The 20,730-nt window shown below is 39.2% G+C and overlaps 1 protein-coding gene across 4 annotated transcripts in view; it reads left to right on the plus strand.

The window, feature by feature from the left end:
• Window positions 1–6,793: 6,793 nt before the first annotated feature.
• The window catches only part of LOC149196840 (ent-kaurene synthase CPS/KS, chloroplastic-like), a 133,928-nt gene continuing 119,991 nt past the window's right edge, over window positions 6,794–20,730 (plus strand). For 2 of the 4 annotated variants that reach the window (XM_089405665.1, XM_089405666.1), the window contains exon 1: window positions 6,795–7,138. The gene's annotated coding sequence lies outside the window, so the exon portion shown is untranslated. Of the gene's footprint in view, window positions 7,139–20,730 lie in introns of all 4 variants that reach the window. The other 2 variants (XM_089405667.1, XM_089405664.1) reach the window with 2 other exon arrangements.

Consider the following 20,730-nt stretch of genomic DNA (forward strand, 5'->3'; position numbering starts at 1 on the left):
GGCACAAAGAATGGGATATTTGTAACCCCATACTTATACCATCATAATGACTTCAAGCCATTAAGAAGAGATGGAGGATAGGCTCTTCATAACTGTAGAATTTGCTCAAGTTAAAATAGGGTTTGTGTAAAACAAAGACTTTAAGAAGAGGAATTTGATTTGATTCTTAAAAGGGTTAAGCTAATGGTTCACCCAACCCCCATAACCTTTTTAGAGATAATTTTAGTCTAAAATTTAGTAAAATAATTTATGAAAAAGTAAAAGATAAAATCCTAAATAGAGGTATTTGTATTTTTTAAGAGTTTGACGAAAAGGATGATTGTGCACTTGGTGATAATTAATTGTTTTGATTGACAACTTCACAATTTAATCCCATATAAAGGGAAATTAGAAAGGATGACTAGTGAATTGAATGGCTAAGGGGAGACATATTGTATTCTATTGTTTTGGTTGACAACTTCACAATTTAATCCCATAAAAAGGGTACTTAGTAAGGATGAAAAGTGAATTGAATTGCTAGGGGAAGACAAATTGTATTCTACCTTCACAATAAGAAGATGTTGATGAAATTCTCAAAGTAGGTGACTCTGTAGAGGAATCAATTAGATATTTAACTTCAAATATAGGTTCTCATGAATCATATTGAGCACCAACAAAAATATGAGAATTAAATCATCTTTCTGCTATTGAAGATAAGAATAAGGATATCTTTCAAAATTTGCATTCATTCTTAGCTATTGAATCAAGTTGTTATGGATCTTGTATTCAAGGGGTTAAAAAAAACCGATTTCATGTTAAGGGAGGGCATTACAATTATTAATACTTAATAATATATGTGTCCTATATTATAATGTAATGGTGAATTAATAAATGACATTAAATCATTATTTCATAGTTAAGTTGCCTAATTTTGGTGAACAACTACCTTTATGGTAAATTAAGGGGAACAACCCCATCATAACAATCACCTCAATGATAATAAACATAGATATATTGTACACAAGTTAATTTTTAAGTGTTTCACAGCTTTCCTGTATACTCAAAATCCAAACAACAAATATTTATAATTTCTGTTTAATTTCATACCACATATTCTTAAAAGTAGGAAAAAATTAGATAGTAAATTGGAGAAAGGAATTTAGTCATGGAATATAAAAAAATCTATATTGTGATCCCTCAACTTGTTGTTGTCTCAATTAGTCTAGTGCACTCTCCTCAAAGCTATACCCTTCAAGTCACAACAACTAACATGGGAAAATTGAATGGTGTTTATTCCATTTAGTCAATCACCAAATGAGATTTTTATATTGGAAGAAGGTGTTTTGACTTGTCAACTTCAACATCAAAGCCCATATTCATGCTGCCAAAATCTTACACAATTACTTAGATGGATGTGTTGTTATATATTATAACAATAACAAATGAAATTAACAATAAAATTGCTTATTCCTTGCCTTTTAATAGTGATTTAATGTAGTAGTAATGTAAAACCACTAGGATTCAATCTTTGTTGTGGTTTGCATTGACTATGTACTTTTTGGATATTGCTAATGGTTATGATAGAGATGTATAAACTAGTCTACAAACAATTAAGAGTGTCAGAGAGAAATTCTATGCCACTTGTTCTTGAACAACTCCTTCTTTAGTAGTTGCATTAATAGAAAATTTATTGATTGTTAATTAGATAATAGATTGTTCATGGCTTTATAGGATTTCTACTTGACAATATGAGCCACCAATTAAAAAATAACAATAGTTCAAACTTAAATTTAGCTAATCGACTTATTAGGAGGAAGACTTATTGTTAAGGCATGGTTGATCTAAAGTATCTTCAATTTGAAAAAGAACTTATGAAGTGCTACCACATCATGTTACATTGAGTGCTACCAAATCATGTTACATTGACTTTCCACTAGAACCCAAGAGAGAATAATGTGACCGCCATAGAAATTAATAGAGGCAAATTAATGTGTTGAGCTAAGATCCAATGACAAAATTTATCATGTTACAATGCCTTTTGACTTGAACCCAATGAAGAATATTATTACTAACTTAGCTATGAATGAAGACGAATTAGTTACATAGCGCCAAATAGCGTCAATTGAGATACACATTCTAATCTTTTTTTATTTTTGTAAATTAGAACTTTTTATATTATCAAAATAGCTCAAAGACATGGTTGTTGCATATATCCATTTGAGTGGATCTCTGTTTTCTCTAGTGAATACAAGAGTACCCATAGCCCAAAATTATTTGTTAACCCCAAAGAACAAGAAAGCACAAACCATCCAACTAGTCCAGATTATAAAAAATCCCTTTCTATTGGGCTACCAAAGCATAACATATCAGAGTAACAAGAACACTAGAAATCATAAACATCATTCTGGACTAGAGGAGGAGATGGGAGCAAAGTCCTTGACACTTAATCCAAGAGTTGTATCGATGTCCAAATCATAGTGGATGTGTCCTTCCACGTGTGCCAACCTTGCGTCCAACCTGTCCAAAGTGAAGCGTTGGTTCCTCAACATCCTCTAGATGTCCTCCAAAGAAGCGAACACATTATATTGTTCCACTTGTTTGTCCTTAAGGATCACGTCAAGCAACGTCTTCATCTACTAGTGAATGGATATTGAGTTTAAGTATTTCTTTTTCCATCCCATGGTATGACGAGGATCCAAAACCTAAATAGAAACCTCATCCAGAATATTAGAGTCCAAGTGGGACCATTTATCTGTGCTTGCCTGCATTTCCAGTTTTCTAATTTCCCTCCATGTCCCTAGAGGAACAATGTTAAAATAGGTGGTAGCGAAGAGCCTAATCCTTCACTAGCCTTGCAGGCTACTTCTCCGCCCCCCTCCTACAACACATTCACTACTTGGGAGGCATGGATGGTGAACGAGGGTCACACCTGTAGAAATAGTTGAAGCGTCCATAATCTGGAAAGGAGCAAGAGAACAAAACAAACAGTGCATGGGCGAGAAATAGACCAAAAGAAACAAAAACATCACTATACCACATATGCCAGACTGAAATGTGCGAGAAAGCCCCATGCTTAAACAACACAGAACTCGCTCCACCTGGAATAGAAACCTCCAACCCTAGAAAATTCAACCAAGTACAAAGGCATAAACCAATATTACCACATTTACACATACCCAAATTAGACTAGGAGAGTGAGAGAGATTTAATCCAATTGCACATACTTGTCATGTGATAACACCAGATAGAACTGTGGTGAGGCACGCATAGACTTAGAAAACACCTAATCTTCTCATACACCAAATGGTCAGAACCAAAATGAAAATTAACCAGACAGACTCTCACACTTAACCTAACAATAATTCCCAACAAATAACCAGAGACCAGAATTGAGAAACTAGAAAAATCTAACATTATAAAATTCAAGAGCGAGAGAAAAAGAACTTGAACCACCATGCCTGAGATTAAAGAGACAAACCTCTACTGGCTAGTGCATGCAATATTGGGGCTTGATGAAAGAATTTTACTCGTTGGTGAAAAAACCCTCCCACCTCCACTTCACCAACAACATGCAATGCTCGAAACACTCCTCTTTAGGATCTAAAACCCAAATAAATGATGACTTAACAATGATAAAATCTCGAGCTTCCACCAACAACAAGGATGTTGGCTACTCGACCTCGCCTCTGCTCCAAACCTCCACTCAAACCTCATGAACGACGTCGAGTTGCAAGGATGAAGAGCCATACATGGCTAGCTAAGGGTCTGCATATAGATGCATTATAGGGGTAGGTTCCGCCCTTTGCTCATTAATTCACATCACGTCATAGGGTGGCAGGCTCAACCCCCAATGCGCCCTCTTGAACACTGTGTACACCCCCATCGGGGAGATAAAAATTATAATCTTTCAATCATGAGTGGAAATCACAAATTGCCAATACATTTCCTTTTATCTACTTGATTCATCATATAAGACGAAAAAGAGATATCTTTATTCTCTATTTATGGCCATCTTATGATTATAAAGGGGTGTCCTTTTCTATCTACATATGCATATTTGACATGTGTTTTTATAGTATATTTTTTTATACTATATTCAAAAAACATTTCGATTAATAAAATTAAAGCTCTGGGTATTGTTATCCATGTATTACACTGCCAAAATTACAAAAAGTAAAAGACGAAAAACAAAAAGACACTTTGTGATAGACAAACATTAAAATTATAAGTACTTATATTAAAAGGTGGGCCTTCTTTATAGTCTTATGCCCGCCCATGCCTTGTTGGACAACAAACTTGTTACCTTGTCAAATTTGAGAGTAACATGAAGGAAGATACTTAAACTAACTATTGAAATATGTTAAATGTTGAAATTAGAGGTATAAGCTACATGTGGTAGTCATTGCAAGAAGTTTAATGTTGAAACTAGAGGCATAAGCTACAACGTTATAATGGTTTCACATTATGAGACAATGACATTTAATGTTGCAAATGAAAATGTGAAATATTATGTTGATAAAGGTCATTAATCTTTGAAGAAGAGGAGCCATCCACATACACATTGCTAAATAGGGAATGTTGATCCCACTAAAAAAATAAACTCACAATCTAGGAAATATCTAAAATACAAGTGGTTTTGAAATGTAAATTTTCCAAGGAAAAATGTTGAAGTTTTAATAATGACAAATTAATTTGGAATTTTTGTACGATGTATGAAAATAACAATTGTCAAACCCAAGATCATAAGTAGAAATGTTATTTATTACTAACATAGGGGAAGACTAATTATGCTTTGGGAGGTATTAAAGAAACTTGGTATAGAGGGGTCCCAAGGAATGCTTAAGGGTTCAGGAGAGGTGGACTCACAAGAGTGTAGTAGTTGTCATATGGCTTTGTTTAAAAGATCAAGGTGATCCATCTAAAATAGAGACACCTAATAAATGCTAAAATCCAAATCAAATGACATCTATCCATTGTTTGTGCTGAATCACCATGTGCATATAGACTAGTGCCATTTGGAGAGAGGTGACAAAAAATACACAATGAGAAAAACTTGTAAAGTTATGGATTTGAGATGCATGTTCAACACACTATAGTATCTATAGATCAACTTACCACGCTTTCATTGACTTGAAGATGATCATATCGAGATGAAGTCTTTCACACAATAGTAGCACTATTGCAAACTGCATCATAGTGGAACCCTTAGTAAACAAACGACTATATTTCCTTGCAACTAAAGGAGTATTATGAAGTGCTCACTCTAATTGTTGAACTAATGGGAGCTAAAATATAATGGAGGAGCACTAACAATGAAAATATACGATACCTATAAACCAATGTTATTAAACCTCCCCCCATACTCAAGACAACACTAGGCACGACAAAAAAGTGTTGGAATATACAATGCCTATGGTAACTAGAATGCAAGTGTTATGGCTACCCAAAACAATAATTAAGTTAAACTTGTGACAACAAAAATATCCAACTAAAAGAGAAGGGCCAAGACACATCCTTTGACTAGCAAAGACTAGACAAACACTAGAAAATGAAAAGAGCGGGATTTTGAGAACGTACTCTATGCATGTGATAATTTAGTGACTTATTCGCTAGTTGATTATCTTTTAAGAAAATACAAGAATGTTTCCATTCAAATTATCAACAATAAATAAAGAAGATCTAGTAAGCCCTCATTTCATGTCTTAGAGATGGAGGATAGAGTTAAGGAGAAGACACCCGATTTTGTGACATGGGCCCAGTGATTAGGAAAAAAGGCAAAGAGAAAACAACTAAGATGGTTGAAGCTAAAAAAAAAAGTAAAGTTGTTTTTTCAAAGTGTATAAAGAGATTTGCTTATGCTCACATATGCCAACAATACAATGTAGTGCAAGAAATTAATATTTAATACACTACAAACAAATATTTACTAAAACATTGACTTGATATTTTTTGCAATGTAAAAAAAATATTATTCAAATTGGAGAGAAATTCAAAATTTTTAATTAAAAAATAATAAACTAAAGTTCAATTTTAAAATATTATTTTTAAGATAAAAAGTAATAAAAAACAAGAACTTTAACTTCCAATTACTTTGTTTGGTAAGACTTATTTGTTTATGGGATGATGGATCTTCTTCTCCTAACTAATTGATTGAGTTTATAAAGACAAACATATCCTACTCTAATTCCAAAAATTTAATGAAATTTATTAAATATGCATACCTCACTCAACCCAAATTCAAACCTTGGAATCTAAATTTTTTATTTAAAAATAATAATTTAATTTGATTTTAAAATATTATTTTTAGAATTGAAATTAATTAAAGATAAAAGACTTTAGCTCTTTGGCTCTTAGAAGTCCTGGTTATACTTCTTTCTTTATTTATGAGAAATAGTCCTTTTCTTCCTGATTATTTAATTAAATTTATAAAAAGAAACCTACATTACTATAATTCCAAAATTTTAATAAAATTTAAAGTATCTATACCCCACTTCTTCTAACTTTAAATATTAGAATCTGATTTTTTTAATTAAAAATAATAAACTATAATTTAACATTAAAATATTATTTTCAAAACAAAATTAACTAAAAATTATATCTTGTTTGGTAAGATTTCATCGGATTTCTTTAATTCAAAAAAAATAATTAAATTTACAAGGTGGCATGCCACTACTTTCTCCAAATTCAGACCTTATAAACTCCAAAATGAGTTACATTCCCCTTAAAATTTTATGGAAACCATCATTTTCTCACATTTAGTGCTTTTTGTCATCTGCCAATAAAAATCCTCATATGGAACAAACATGGTAACATAATTTAATGCAGGGGTTCGAACATTATATTTCTGAAGAATCACTATTACAAGATTACGCTCGCGAATGGAGAAAGGTGGTTTAATATCTTATCTTCAAATTAATTAAGTTTTCTCCTGATCCACTCCAACCACGAAACATTTGGACAAGTGGGTCTTCCAAGATGGCATTCTGAGGTGAATTTACTGGACCAAAGCACAACATGGCTTATAATAGTACTCTCGGGCTGCAGAATAACCAGTGCTGTCAGCGTCAGTATCATAAAAGCCATCTTCATCCTGAAGCTTTTATGTCATTTATGTCTTCAGATTCGGAGCCACGAGTTGATGAAGCATGAGTAATACACAGTAAGTGATCTTGGCTCGTCAACCTTTTCTACTTCATGGCACCCTATTTCTTTCTCATAGTTTTAAAACGAGATAAAGGGCTTCTTTGCTTGCAGTCTGTCATGCATGAAGTTTGCAAAAAATAGAAATTGAAATGGCTCGAATATTAGTTTTGAATCTCGGGAAAAATCTGAAATAGTTAATATAATGATATAAAGTCCTCTGGTATTTGATTCTGTTCTCTGTAAGTCCTAGACCCCCACACGCATATTTATTCTTCAATGGATTCCATTCCTTGACCACCTTCATCGTTTGCTGTCTACTTTTTCTCCCATTTTTTGGCGATCCGAAATGAAATTTGTGGCCAAAAGGTTCGTTACAGCCATTAGTTAAGTTAGTAATTGTAGTGTGTGTTAATTACTCGGGGTTCTCAGGAGGAAATGTGGCTTGCTAATGTGAATTTGTAAGCAGCAGATGCAGACCTCCCAAGAATGCGGGTGTCTAAGCAACTGCCTACCACGTTTTGGGGACGTCGGTACACTTATTGGGGACATGTGGAGTCCCAAATTTAAGGGGATGATGGATCAGAGGAAAAGTTTAAATGTTAGATGATTTGGAATTTTCTTTTCAGTAATCATCATCAATATTTGGTGACATACTTTTTGGTGAAATTGTCATTTTTCATGGTTAAGGACGCATAAATGGATTTAGTGTTTTTAATAACTCATATTCCATCTGGATTGTGAAATCTCAACAATCGGTATTTACCATTCCAGCAATTCTTCTAAATTTTAAGCTGGATTCTGAACAAAAACGATCAAAGAAATATAACTATAAAAAATCCAAATCATAACATGTTTATATGAAATTATTAATCACATATCACAAACAACGTCATTGACCTTGTCTAATTTTTTTGAAGCTTGTTTCTCACATGTCCTAAATTTAGCGGAATTTGAAGTTCATTCATAAACTTTGTAAACTGCCGCTCTCTAATTTTTGTGATGCTCATTTCTCCCATTTCTACATTCAGGAAACTGTGAAGTTTATTCATAAATTTTGCTATTCAAGAGTGTAATTAAACCAAAATTACTAGTAAGAACCCCAGAATCTGCAACTGTCAAAAGTCCTTTCCTGCTCCAGGAGAAAAAACCCAATCCAATTCATACCATAGACATCTCCACAATTAAATCCTGGCACTCAATACCCATCTGCTCATATGCATATCACTGAGATGTGCATTGCCAACAAATCCTCATTTCATGTTCTCTAGAAGGTGTGCGTTTACTGGAAATAAAGGCTGCACATTATTCTTGTAAACCACATAAGAATCACAAAGGCAATTTACGATGATACTGTCAAATCATGATACTAGCCAAAGTAATTGTTAGAATAAAACATTCTAAGAAACGGAACAAATTGTCAATGACATTACTGAGCAAAACACAAAAAACACTGGACTTAAGAATATGACAATGCTCATACAATAGAAGGCACTTGGAGACTAGGCATTCACAAAATCGAATCAGATGCTCTGCCAAATTATCAATGCAGCTTACATATATAGTCTGGGAACTATTTCAGCACAACTACCAGAGTGGAAGATAGGCACACATGCTTTCTCTTTTTCAGCAGGAAAAAGAAATTAAAATTTACGGTTTGTTGTCATATATGTTTTTACCAGGAGTACACCATGGCATTGGGTAATCCTGGATGTCTTTGCTACCCGGGCATGTCACCCCAAGTACCAGGGGTGTCCTGTTTCAGCAAAGGCTGGCTCCCATGATGTCCCCTGCCATCCCCTCCATACTGGGGATGGTAAGGGACGTCCCTGATGAAGCTCCCCTTGCTCAGAGAGCATGGGAAGTATGAGGATGTGTCCTCATGGAACCCGCCTAATAAGCATGGAACTATATTTGAGCCCCCAGCTTCACCAGCTCAAATTCAATAAGTGAAGTTCCTCAGCCAGTGTATAAGTCTGTGGACCCAACTATACTGGAACTTACACCCTATTCTGATGATGCGTCCTGTTACAACATACAAAGTTCTTGAACACACCCAACCAGAGACATGAACCCAGCCACACATATTGGGTTGCGTACTCAGGTACACTTTTGCAGTCAAAGTGAGTGTGAGAATCAAGTTGATGAAGATCTTTTTTCTATAAAATTGCATATGCTTGTAATCTTTCCTTTGGAATTACAGGTTCTGCAGTTAAAAAAGTATGAATTGAGTTTATTATAGAGCCTCCTCTAAAGAAGAACACAAGCGTTTGAAACAATTCTTTTGGCAAAACTTTAAGTTAGTCTTTGCTGTGCAAATAACTGGCATGTTAATGATGTTAACAGGTTTTGTTAAAACTTTATCGATTTTGTTTTGTTACTATCGTACTAATTACACTCAAAGAGCATCCTTCAACAAACTTAAAATATTTTCTTATAAGAGCAGCAAGTCAAGCGTCTGTAACTTGTCCCGTGCCCAGATCTAGAGATTTAAGTGCTGTCAATTTCGATGGCCTTCACAAGACACTGTCAAATACTCAAAATAAATGACAGGTTCAAGCTTTCTAACTTTTGAAAATCTGAACACCACTGATATTTACATCAGAATACCATTACTATATTTCCACATAATATTTCAGACAGAAATCAGGTTCAGGGAAAATGGAGCCATAAAATAGGACTTATTGTCGAAGTATCTCTAGTGTTCTCTTGTAAATTTCATTTGAAATGTAAATATTTTGCACAACTTTCTGGAGTGGCAAGTTGCGACAGCATACCTCCTTCCAATCAGCAGATGGCGGAAGCACATGGCATATCATCATCAAATAGTGAATATCAGGGGTTGTTGGTTGCCAGGTTGTTCGACTGGTTATCAAATGTAGGAGAAAATTTTCCTCCTATGGGGTTACCCATTTTGGGAGTAACATTTGGCTCCAAGTCTGGGATATGAGCTCACCGTAGAGTGCATGATCCACATGTTCAAACAGGGAGTTCATGAGAACTCCAACAATCCCTGGGCTCATAGACGTGTTACTTGCACATCCAAGTCAACTTGTTTGGGAGCATGTGCACTAGGTGTTGGTTATCATCCTGTTTTATATGATGACAATAAAAATCTATACTGAAAATAAAATCTAACTAAAATGCGAGATTTAGAATGCTCACACAATATGTAATGCGATTAACTACATGCATAATTAATTAAATTATTTTTTATCGAACAAAGTGAGGCAATTTCCCGTTACCGAGAGTGCACCATCAAGTATAAAAATGTAAAAGTATCCAACCCCTACTTTGCCCTGGATTCTAATGGGGATAGGGTCCTTATCCACCAAAACAAGATCACCTACTTGGTTTTCTCTTTTTGGTTTCTGGACCCACTGTTTCCTTTGAAACGTCTATTTCTTCTTGTTGTTTTTGATATGACCGACGTTTTGGGTAGGATTAGTTTCTTTCAACTTTGGAGACCCTTTGGATTGATTTTGACCTACAGCCTTATGATTTTTGGCAACCGTTGGCTTTTCAATGGGCCTGGGGAAAGGGAAGGGCTCCATATCTTCTACGTGATCAGGCATTTGTGGTTCCCTGTACAAGACAAATGGTGTTCCATCAATGGTAGGTATAGTTGCATATGACAGGTCCATTTGTAATTGTCCCCCAATTGAGGCAAACCATTTTCTTGATAATAACATTCCCTAGGCATTGGGCACATCTATAACTACAATATCCATCAATATTGATATATCTTTGTTGGCTGCCAAGGATATCTTAACATCTTTTATAAGGCCATATATGGGCATAGATTTTGAATTGAAGCCACCTAAATTTTTACACTCCCTGGTGATATCAATTTCTAATTGATGCAAGACTCTCAAAGGCATTACATTTGCAGATTGTTATTTTTTGTAGCATCAGACAGGTGTTCTAGTCTCGAATTTGGTTAGAGAGGCTAAGAAACACAAGATCTCCAAAACCTAGAAAAACTTTCAGGAGAAAACACCTAGAGATGGCCCAATTAAGTTTTGATCAATAATCAAATATTTCCTAAGGCTAACTAAGGAAAAGTGATTAATTAACAACAATTAATCGAGAAAGGTGAGAATTATCTAGAAACTCATGTGGATCGAGTTGGAGATGTTCTTAGCCGTTGATGGGGATCTAATCATGGCCGTTTGTTCACCAACGAGAGATTATAAGAGCAACTCGATGGGTAGATGGAGGACACATCGGAGAGGTCGAATTCCTTGGTAGATCGAGCTATTCAGCTACAGAGGTTGAACAGGGAAGAAGAATTCGGGCCAGAAAGGACGTAGAGATAGAGAGGGAGCATAGATAGTGATTCCAAAGGAGTTTCTAGTTCCGGAGAGGCAACAAAAAGAGGCTGAGTTATTCCACTAGAGGTTGCATAGGGACTACGCAGGTAGCTTCAGAGGGAAATTCAATTTGGCTGAGGAGGAGGTTGATTTAGGTGCCATAGGCTGGGATAATTTTCTAGAGGGTCAGAGGATAACTTCCAGCAACAACAATAGGAAGGACGTCTGATTCAAAGGCAGTTCCAGACAATGCGAGTTACAGGTTGCGCAAAGGCAATGCAGAGGCCTGTGCAGGGATATTTCGGGGCCAGATTATAAGCAACAATTGGTTGTAGGATTGCTTGTGGAGAAGGAAAAAATTTCCTTAATAATTTTGGCCAGATTAATTGCTGAGGATTGCTAGTTTGGCATCCAGATTATACTAAAAAATTTCACTGTTGCATAATAAAAATAAAACCCTCATCTGCTTCACTGGTTTTCCCACATTGGGGCTTTTCGGAGACATTTGTCCAAAAATAATAGTGTCAATTTTATTGTGTGTGTGCTATCATTTTCTCATTTTTCGGTTTATTTCCGCAACGTATTTTATTTGTGAAAATTTGTAGTGTGATTTATTCATTGTTGTTGTACCAAATAAACTGCATAATTAATTAGTTAGAAGAATAAATTTCTAGTTGCTGCAATTTAAGGAAATTTCACATGGTATCATAGCGAGTTTGAGGACAGATCAGTAGCTCAGAAGCAAGGAGGAAATTTGTGAAGGTTTATAGGGATTTCTGCAGCACAATTTCCAGATCTGCGTAGAGGGCCAGCTAGGCAGTTTGAATTGTTGGATAGGGGTTTGATTTCTAGTTGTGGTGCTGGGAGAGATCGAATAGCTCAGTAGCAGTTCTAGTAAGTAGTGGTGTTTCCGGGAAGCAATTTCAGTGAGCAAATTAGTCAGTTCGTTGAGCAGATCTAGGCACAATTGTTTTTGCAGTAGCAAAATCAGCGCCAGGTGGAAGAGAAAACACACATAGAGGGATTTTCCGAGAGGGTTTCCAGATTCATTTCTCTGGAGGAAATCCGTGATTTACAGTAGCTGAAGGCAGCAACAACAAGCAGAATTGCACGTTCCAAGAGGGAGTGCGTGTAGTTGAGCAGGAAATCGAGTAGGAAAGGGGGAGATTCTTGTTTATTTTCCCAGTTGTGAGTTTTGCAGAAATAGCCTCAGCAGGACTTCGAGATCAGGATAGGATAGATGGAGCCTCAAATTATTGTATTTGGAAAGCTAGAATACCTTTCCTGCTAGATGAGCATGGTCTGAAGATGTACGCAGAGAGAGTTGTAGCCGTACCTACAAACCCACAACAACTAGAGAACTACAATAAGGAGATGGCCAAGGTGAAGCGGTTGATCCTTGATGGAGTTCGGGATCATATAATCACACACTTAGCAGCCAAGAATACAACCAAAGAAATGTGGGATGCAGTTGCTACGCTTTTCCAGAATCCTTCCGAGAACCAGAAGATGTTCTTGAAAGAGAATTTGAGGACCACCAAGATGCATAAGGGTGAAGGGGTCACTCCTTATCTCACCAGGATTTAGAATGTCTGAGACAAGCTTGCTACAGTTGGGGAAGCACCTCAAGAGAGTGAGCTAGTGCGTACAAACCTAATGGTTTTAGCCTGGAGTGGGTTACCTTCGTCCAATGTATTACTGGACAAGATAATCTACCAGGTTGGGATTGATTATGGGCCAGTTTTACACAAGAGGAGATGAGGCTTGCTCTAGTTGAGAGCAATATTAGTGGCAGCAGTAGCAAAGGACGAAATGGTGTGAAGGAAGAGGAGAATGTAGCCTTTGCATCAAAAGGGGAAGGAAAAGAAAGGTCCCAATCAGGACAAAGGCTCACAGGGAGGAGAAAAGGAAAAGATAGATATGTAGAAGATTAAGTGCTTCAGATGTGGTGAGTTTGGTCACTGTTACCCACCATTTTGTGGGTGAAATCCCTAGGAGAATTTTTTTCTCCAAGATGGTCCTTAGCCAGCAGCCAACAGCCCCTCGTAGCCACCATCTAGCTCATTGTGCCATTTCTCTGTCACCTGAGCCAACCATGTGGTCCCTCGCGTATCTGCCATGATCGTATGTTTGAAGGTGGGCCTCTCGAACCTAAATGTTGATTTGGGGTAGCATCGGATGTGCTCTAGCCACGAAATTTGGTGGAGAGGTTGGGGCACATGAGATCTCCAATACCCAGAAAGTGTTTGGGCAGATTCTAAACAGTTCAGGAGATATTAAAATAATTAATATTTTTAATGGAGTCCTTAAGTCTAAACTTAAGGAAAATAAAATATTAATGTGTATTAATATGAAACTGTGTTAGAATGGTCCAAAAGACATGGATCAAGCCAGATCTAATCTTAGCCATTGATTAGGTACTTAATCTCGGTCGTTGATATGTCAACGAGAAAAGTATAAGAGGAGGCTTGAGGGTCACTCGGAGAATACACCAGAGTGATCAATCATTTTATTCTCTAGAGCGGGGTTTGCTAAGAGAGATAGAATTAGTGATCGAGAGTTGCAACTGAGGGGCATTGAGTACAAAGAGACAGAGAGGCAGAGATAGTGCCGGGAGAGCAACATAGTAGTCGAAGAGAGTGACGCAGAGCCAGCCAGGGCTCACGCAGGGCCACACAGAGGCAACTGGGAGTTGCGCAGACCCTTAGAGAGGCCAGCGTTGCTGATGCAGAGGGCCAGAAGGCTGACGCAGGGCCTCCTGAGGCTGATGCAGACCCATGCGGGGTGACGCAGGGCTAGTGCTGGGCAAAGAGAGGCTGACACAGTCCAAAGAAGGAAGACGCTGGAGTTTCTGGGGCAGATTGGTGTTGAGGAGATGTCGAAAGGATTATCCGGGGTTTCAGCTAGGAGATTTGTCTCAAACTGAGAGGTATTACTGCAAAGGAAATTCTCTGTTGGGTAGGCCAGTTTCAGCACCCAAATTGTACTTTGATATTGCTTAATAAGAAAACCTTGAGATCGCTGCACTAGTTTTCCCACATTGGGTTTTTCGAAGGACATTGGTCCAAAAATAATGGTGTCATATGGTGTGATTGTTTATGTTTCCTTCAGTTCTTGATCTGTAATATGTTGAGCATGCACTAGTGTTTATTTTCAGTATTTACATTGTAAATAACTTGTTAAGTAACATAACAAGTAGGTAGGAATAAATCAAATAAAGTGCATGGAGGGTTTCTAACTAAGTAGACTTAGAAACTTCAACATGGTATCAGAGCGTGATTGCAGATCACAGGAGGACTGAGGACATCAACCGAGCGGAGCAGTAGCAGCAAAAAATAGCTGTCCCGAGGTGACAAAAGCTGTTTCTAGCAGAGCAGCAACAAGGGAAGGGCGACACAGTGCCTGTGTCATCAAGGGTGAGCCGGGTAGAGGCAGCGCAGAGGTTAAGGAAGGCAAAGGGAGCCTCACGCAGAGCCACGTAGAAGCTGGGAGGCCTGACACAGTTGGCTGAGGAGGCCGGGTTGCTGTTGCCGAGATTGTGCAAAGCCTAAGAGCTCTCACCTTCAGGTTATTCGGGTTTAGAAGGCTGTGGGAATATTGCAGAGTGGGGCTGGTGAGGTACTGTAGTCAGAACAGTACCTGATAGAGCAAGGCCAAGAGGAGGGAGTTGCTATGGAGGGTTTCTAGCCGAGGAACCTAGATCAGTGGTGCAGTGGCACAAGACGATCAGAGTAGGGGACATCTCGACAGTGGCAGAATAATTTCCAGGAGGAAAATCGGGACTCAAAGGGAGTCCAGAAGAGAACTTCTAGACGGGAAGTAGAGACTCGGAGGAGTCGAACAGAGAACTTCTAGGAGGGAAGTAGAAGAGCATCATGGCACTACACGGAGTAAGAGACCAGGACAGACTGGACGGAGTGTCGAACTTCGTAGTTTGGAAGGCCAGAATCTTATCCGTACTTGACAGAAATCGTGTCAAGAACTTCGCCTTAAAGGTTATAGCTATCCTAGTCGACCCTAATGATAACGACAAGTACGAGGAGGCAATGGCGAGGGCCAAGAGCATCATTCTTGAGGGGGTCAAGGACCATGTAGTACCACACATTGTCGAGAAGGAAACGATATATGAGATGTGGGAAGCCCTTAAGAAATTGTACGAGCATACTTATGTGCAGAGAAGAATGTTACTTGAGAATCAGTTGAGGTCGTATCAGAGGAAGAAGGGAGAACCGATCGACACCTTCCTCGGAGGACTGAACGAGATTCGAGATCAGTTGACTGCTATAGAAGTCACGTCTGATCAGGAGTTGATGGTGAGGACGACCCTGAATGCAGTGTTAGAAGACTTGGAGGTATGTGTCTAGAGTATACTGGGCAGAGGGACACTTCCACCTTGGGATGAGATGTGGGCGGCACTTCGCCATGAAGAGATCAGACGGAAGTCGAAGACGGGTAGTAGCAGTAAGGGGATCAAAGTCAAGCAGGAGGAGGAAGATGTTGCCCTGGCATTTGAGGGAAAGCAGGAAAAGCGGAAGAAGAAGGATCTATCCAAGATCAAGTGCTTCCACTGTGGGGAGCTAGGTCATTATGTGACTTAGTGTCCAAGGAAGAAGAGTAAGGGGGAGTCTTCCAAGACTAAGGCAGCACCAACATGGGCAAAGAAGGAAGTTTTGACAAACGATGACTGTGCCATGAGTGCACATGCGCCACTTGAGTGGAAGTGGGGAGACATCGAGCTGTAGTTAGGCGGACTACAGGCGATGAGGGGCAGGATCCTCGAGGTAACCCAGCCTCTTGGATTAGACCTTGATATGGGAGCCCCAAAGAGGAGTATCAGGATTGGCTGAGTCGGGTAGAGATGGATGCGGATGGAGCAGAAGAGCAAGCTACAGTGCAGGAGTCCTGAGACAACGCGAGGCTAGCAAGTTGCAGCAGTGTGAGAAGCATATGAGTGTTGTACCAGTGTAGGATTGCACAAAGAGGTGTGTAACGGTGCGAGATGCAGGGAGTTGTTGCAGCAACGCAGAGGTCAGAGAGGGAGCACTTGTCAGCGACAGAGGGAGCTTCAGCATTAGGAGGGTCTCTAGCCCAACAGAGACGTCAGATTGGGAGATCAGTTACTTACTTCTCAGTAACTGAGTTGCAGTGCAGTAGTGGGTAGTACGATGCAACATGATGAGAGGAGGTGTATTGTGGATGCAGTGCTGAGAGAAAGGACCAACAACAACGCGAATACAGAGGGAGTTGTCATACAGATGCAGCAGTGGCAGTGGTAGAACCATGGGCAACAGTACAAGATACAATAGTGCAGAGGATGGTGGGCAACAGGCCTAGCATCAACATAGGGACCGATGCTGGATGATCAAGGTGATACTCAGTGAGGAGTATTACTAAAGCACACTCTTCGCTAAGAGGGAGTGTTGATTTGGGGTAGCATCAGATGTGCACTAGCCACGAAATTTGGGGGAGAGGTTGGGGCACATGAGATCTCCAATACCCAGAAAGGGTTTGGGCAGATTCTAAACAGCCCAGGAGATATTAAAATAATTAATATTTTTAATGCAGTCCCTAAGTCTAAACTTAGGGAAAATAAAATATTAATGTGTATTAATATGAAACTGTGTTAGAATGGTCCAAAAGACATGGATCAAGCCAGATCTAATCTTAGCCGTTGATGAGGTATTTAATCTCGGCTGTTGATATGTCAACAAGAAAAGTATAAGAGGAGGCTTGAGGGTCACTTGGAGAATACACCAGAGTGATCAGTGATTCTATTCTCTAGATCAGGATTTGCTAAGAGAGATAGAATTAGTGATCGGGAGTTGCAGCTAAGGGGCATTGATTACAGAGAGACAAAGGGGCAGAGATAGTGCCAGGAGAGCAGCATAGCAGCCGAAGAGAGTGACGTAGAGCCAGCCAGGGCTCATGCAGAGGCAGCCGGGAGCTGCGCAGAGCCTCAAAGAGGCCAGCATTGCTGACGCAGAAGGCTGATGCAGGGCCTCCTAAGGCTGACGCAGGGCCAGCGCTGGGCAGAGAGAGGTTGACGCAGTCCAGAGAAGGAAGACGTTGGGGTTTCTGGGGCGGATGGGTGCTGAGGAGCTACTGGAAGGATTCTCCGGGGTTTCAGCTAGGAGATTTGTCTCAAATTGAGAGGTATTACTGCAAAGGAAATTCTCTGTTGGGTAGACCAGTTTCGGCACCCAGATTGTACTATGATATTGCTTAATAAGAAAACCCTCAGATAGCTGCACTGACTTTCCCACATTGGGTTTTTCTGAGGACATTGGTCCAAAAATAATGGTGTCATATGGTGTGATTGTTTCTGTTTCCTTCAGTTGTTGATCTGTAATATGTTGAGCATGCACTAATGTTTATTTTCAGTATTTACATTGTAAATAACTTGTTAAGTAATGGTGTAGGGCTACACCTGCACCCATACCCACAGATTTCATAAGAGTGCCTAACACAATTGTCCCAGGCAATAGACTCACAAAGGAGTCAAACTTCATATTTATTTATGGTTAAGGCCCTTCACCACCAGTTCCTTTGAATCAGAACCCAATCACCTCGCCATTATCTCCTATCAGAACTCTATCCGCTCTTATAACCTTCATATGAGACTTAACGAAGCCTTTTCTTCATATCCCTCCATCGTTAGACATATATATATAATTAGTCCTCTCAACCTTTGGCTAATACATATTTAACACATAAAACCATTCTATATGCGTAAATACCTTTACAAAGGAAACTTATGCAAATATACTCTTTTCCGCTTTACATACGGCTTCGACGCAGATTTCGAGGCTAAACCTCATCACAATCGCTATCGGCTATATTCCACGGCCATACATATATATATGCCTTCCATTTCCCGATATGCGATTTCCCTACAAACCCGGGAAATACACTATCGGCGCTTTATTCTTCGCTATCCTGTTTACAAAGGAAAACACCCCAAAACATATATATTGGACTTCAAATCCATTGAACCCGCGTCTATAAATGTGTTAGGTCTGCTACCCATCGGCCCTTTGTATTATCGCAAGTCTTCTCCATACGCCGATTCCGATATCCCGATACCTCCGATTCGCTTTATCGCTATCGGCGATCGGCCCTTGCTTAATCCACTGTCGCCAGTCCTTTGCCGGCTCCGATATGCGATTTGCGATTAGATCTGGACCGTCGATCTGGATCTTGATCCGACGGTCCTCATTTCATCGGCAATCGCTCATCGCTATAACTCAATGACTCACTCCGAAGACTTTAAAAGGCTTTTCGCCGCTGTGATTTAATCTTAGCCGTTGATCTTAATGATCCAACGGTTGCTGAGCGTCCATCCTTCACTTTTCCACTCGACTCTCTGTACTTAGTTTTTCCGCGTTTTCTTCAGTTTCTTCTTTGTAGTTCGGCTTCTTCAAAGGTTCTACTTTCCACTCTTCTACTGCTCAACTCATTCTCACTAGGGCTTAACTTCACTCCTTCTCTTCAGAGCTCCGCTCTGATGCTCCAATTGGACTCAATGGCCCCTTTCGATTCTTTTGAATCGTGCTTCTCTTTCTCTGCTTGTTCTTCAGAACTCCACCTTCCACGGATCAGCTTCTCTGAGCTTAACTCTTAAGCGCATCCTTGCTACGCCATTCCTCCAGAGCTTCCTCTGTCTCTTCACTTGGATTCAAAATCCATTGTGATTCCTCTGAATCAATCCATCCCTCTGCGTCCTTCAAAATTCTGCCTGCAACCTGTTGCAGAACCTACAAATTCATAGTAAACTCATACATGGAATACTTTAATATTCTGACACAGTCAGGAAATAACTCTGCCTATATTAATATAAAAAGCAATGATTACATTCGAGACTCTTCGGTCTTGCACACACACACACACAGAGGCCTGATTTCCTATTAGTGGCCTCCTCCTATTGAACACGTAGGTTCACTTATTTATAAGAATTCATTGGATTGGATCATTGGAGGATCCGATCACCCCTCTAACAAAAGCCCTAAAGCTCTTTGCATGCATACATATGTGGCAGATAAGTCTCCTTGAGACTTTATCCATTCCATCTTTTCCTTTGTTTTAAAACAGAAAAGTCTTCTTATCAGCTTCCCATTTAATGCCTAAAAGCTCTCTCTTGTTCCTAGAATCATGGAACTGTTTAAGAGTTGGATTTGACTTCTACCACTCATGTTCTCATTTATTTATTTTTGAGAGCATTTACATATTCTCCCATTATCTAATTAAATCACCCTTAAAGGCCTAACTACTGCCTTAACTTGATACTTAGGAAAACTATTTCCTAAAATGCATGACCCCCGATGTCTACTATTTACAATGATTTTCCTTGGGCTGAATGCTCCTGCATCAAGTAACATAACAAGTAGGTAGGAATAAATCAGATAAAGTGCATGGAGGGTTTCTAACTAAGTAGACTTAGAAACTTCAACACTAAAGGTATGCCTTGTCATTTGGTAATTGAGTATTGTAGTTTGCTTATCATGGACACTTTTGGGCATGGATCAATGGGGGGATTCGACGAAAATAATGGGCTAGGTCTGTGCTCTTGTCCCCTAGAGCCCTTTTGGATATCAACCTTGGATTCTAGTCCCATGGGATCTCTTTTATTGACCATTTGGCTTTAGGGATGGTATTTCACAGGAAACCTCGATTTTGGTTGCGTGGTTCCGCTCCCTTATCCGCTTATATTAACCCCCTTTCCACTCATTATTATCCCATTCATCATTTCTCCCCTGGGTCCACATTCCTCCACTAGGTCCACATAGGGTTAGCTCACCCCTTTCCCTTGCCTTCACCTTGGGCCAGGCCTGGAATGATGCCCCGGAGGTTGATGCAGCTAAAAAGAAAGATAAAAGCATGTTTGACCACATTCAACAGGAAATGTACCACAAAATGAAAAAGATGGCTGGGACAAACACATTTAGCACGTGGGCAAAAGCCAATACATGAGCTCTACCCCATCATCATGGCCATCACCTTGGTTCCTACAGGTTCCTTGAACCTCCCCCATCATATAGGAACCCATGATTGTCCTAACCCATTGTGGGCAATGAACCACTGTACCATTAAAGAGGGGTATTCACTACTATATCTTATGCATCATGCTCTTACCCCTTGAGCCCTCAATAGTTAATCAAAGAAAATCATAAAAAGGCAAAAGGCATATAAAGAAGGGTGGAAAAATCAAGGTCGGGGCAACTCATGTACCACGATTTCTCCCTCCTATACATTATAAACCCAAGTGTGGGATTCCTTTTTATTAGCTACCTTTGTACCTAGC

Source organism: Pinus tabuliformis, chromosome 2_2 (genome assembly GCF_031772625.1).
Source record: "Pinus tabuliformis cultivar Carrire ecotype Pingquan chromosome 2_2, CPIR1, whole genome shotgun sequence".
Classification (NCBI taxonomy): Eukaryota; Viridiplantae; Streptophyta; class Pinopsida; order Pinales; family Pinaceae; genus Pinus; species Pinus tabuliformis.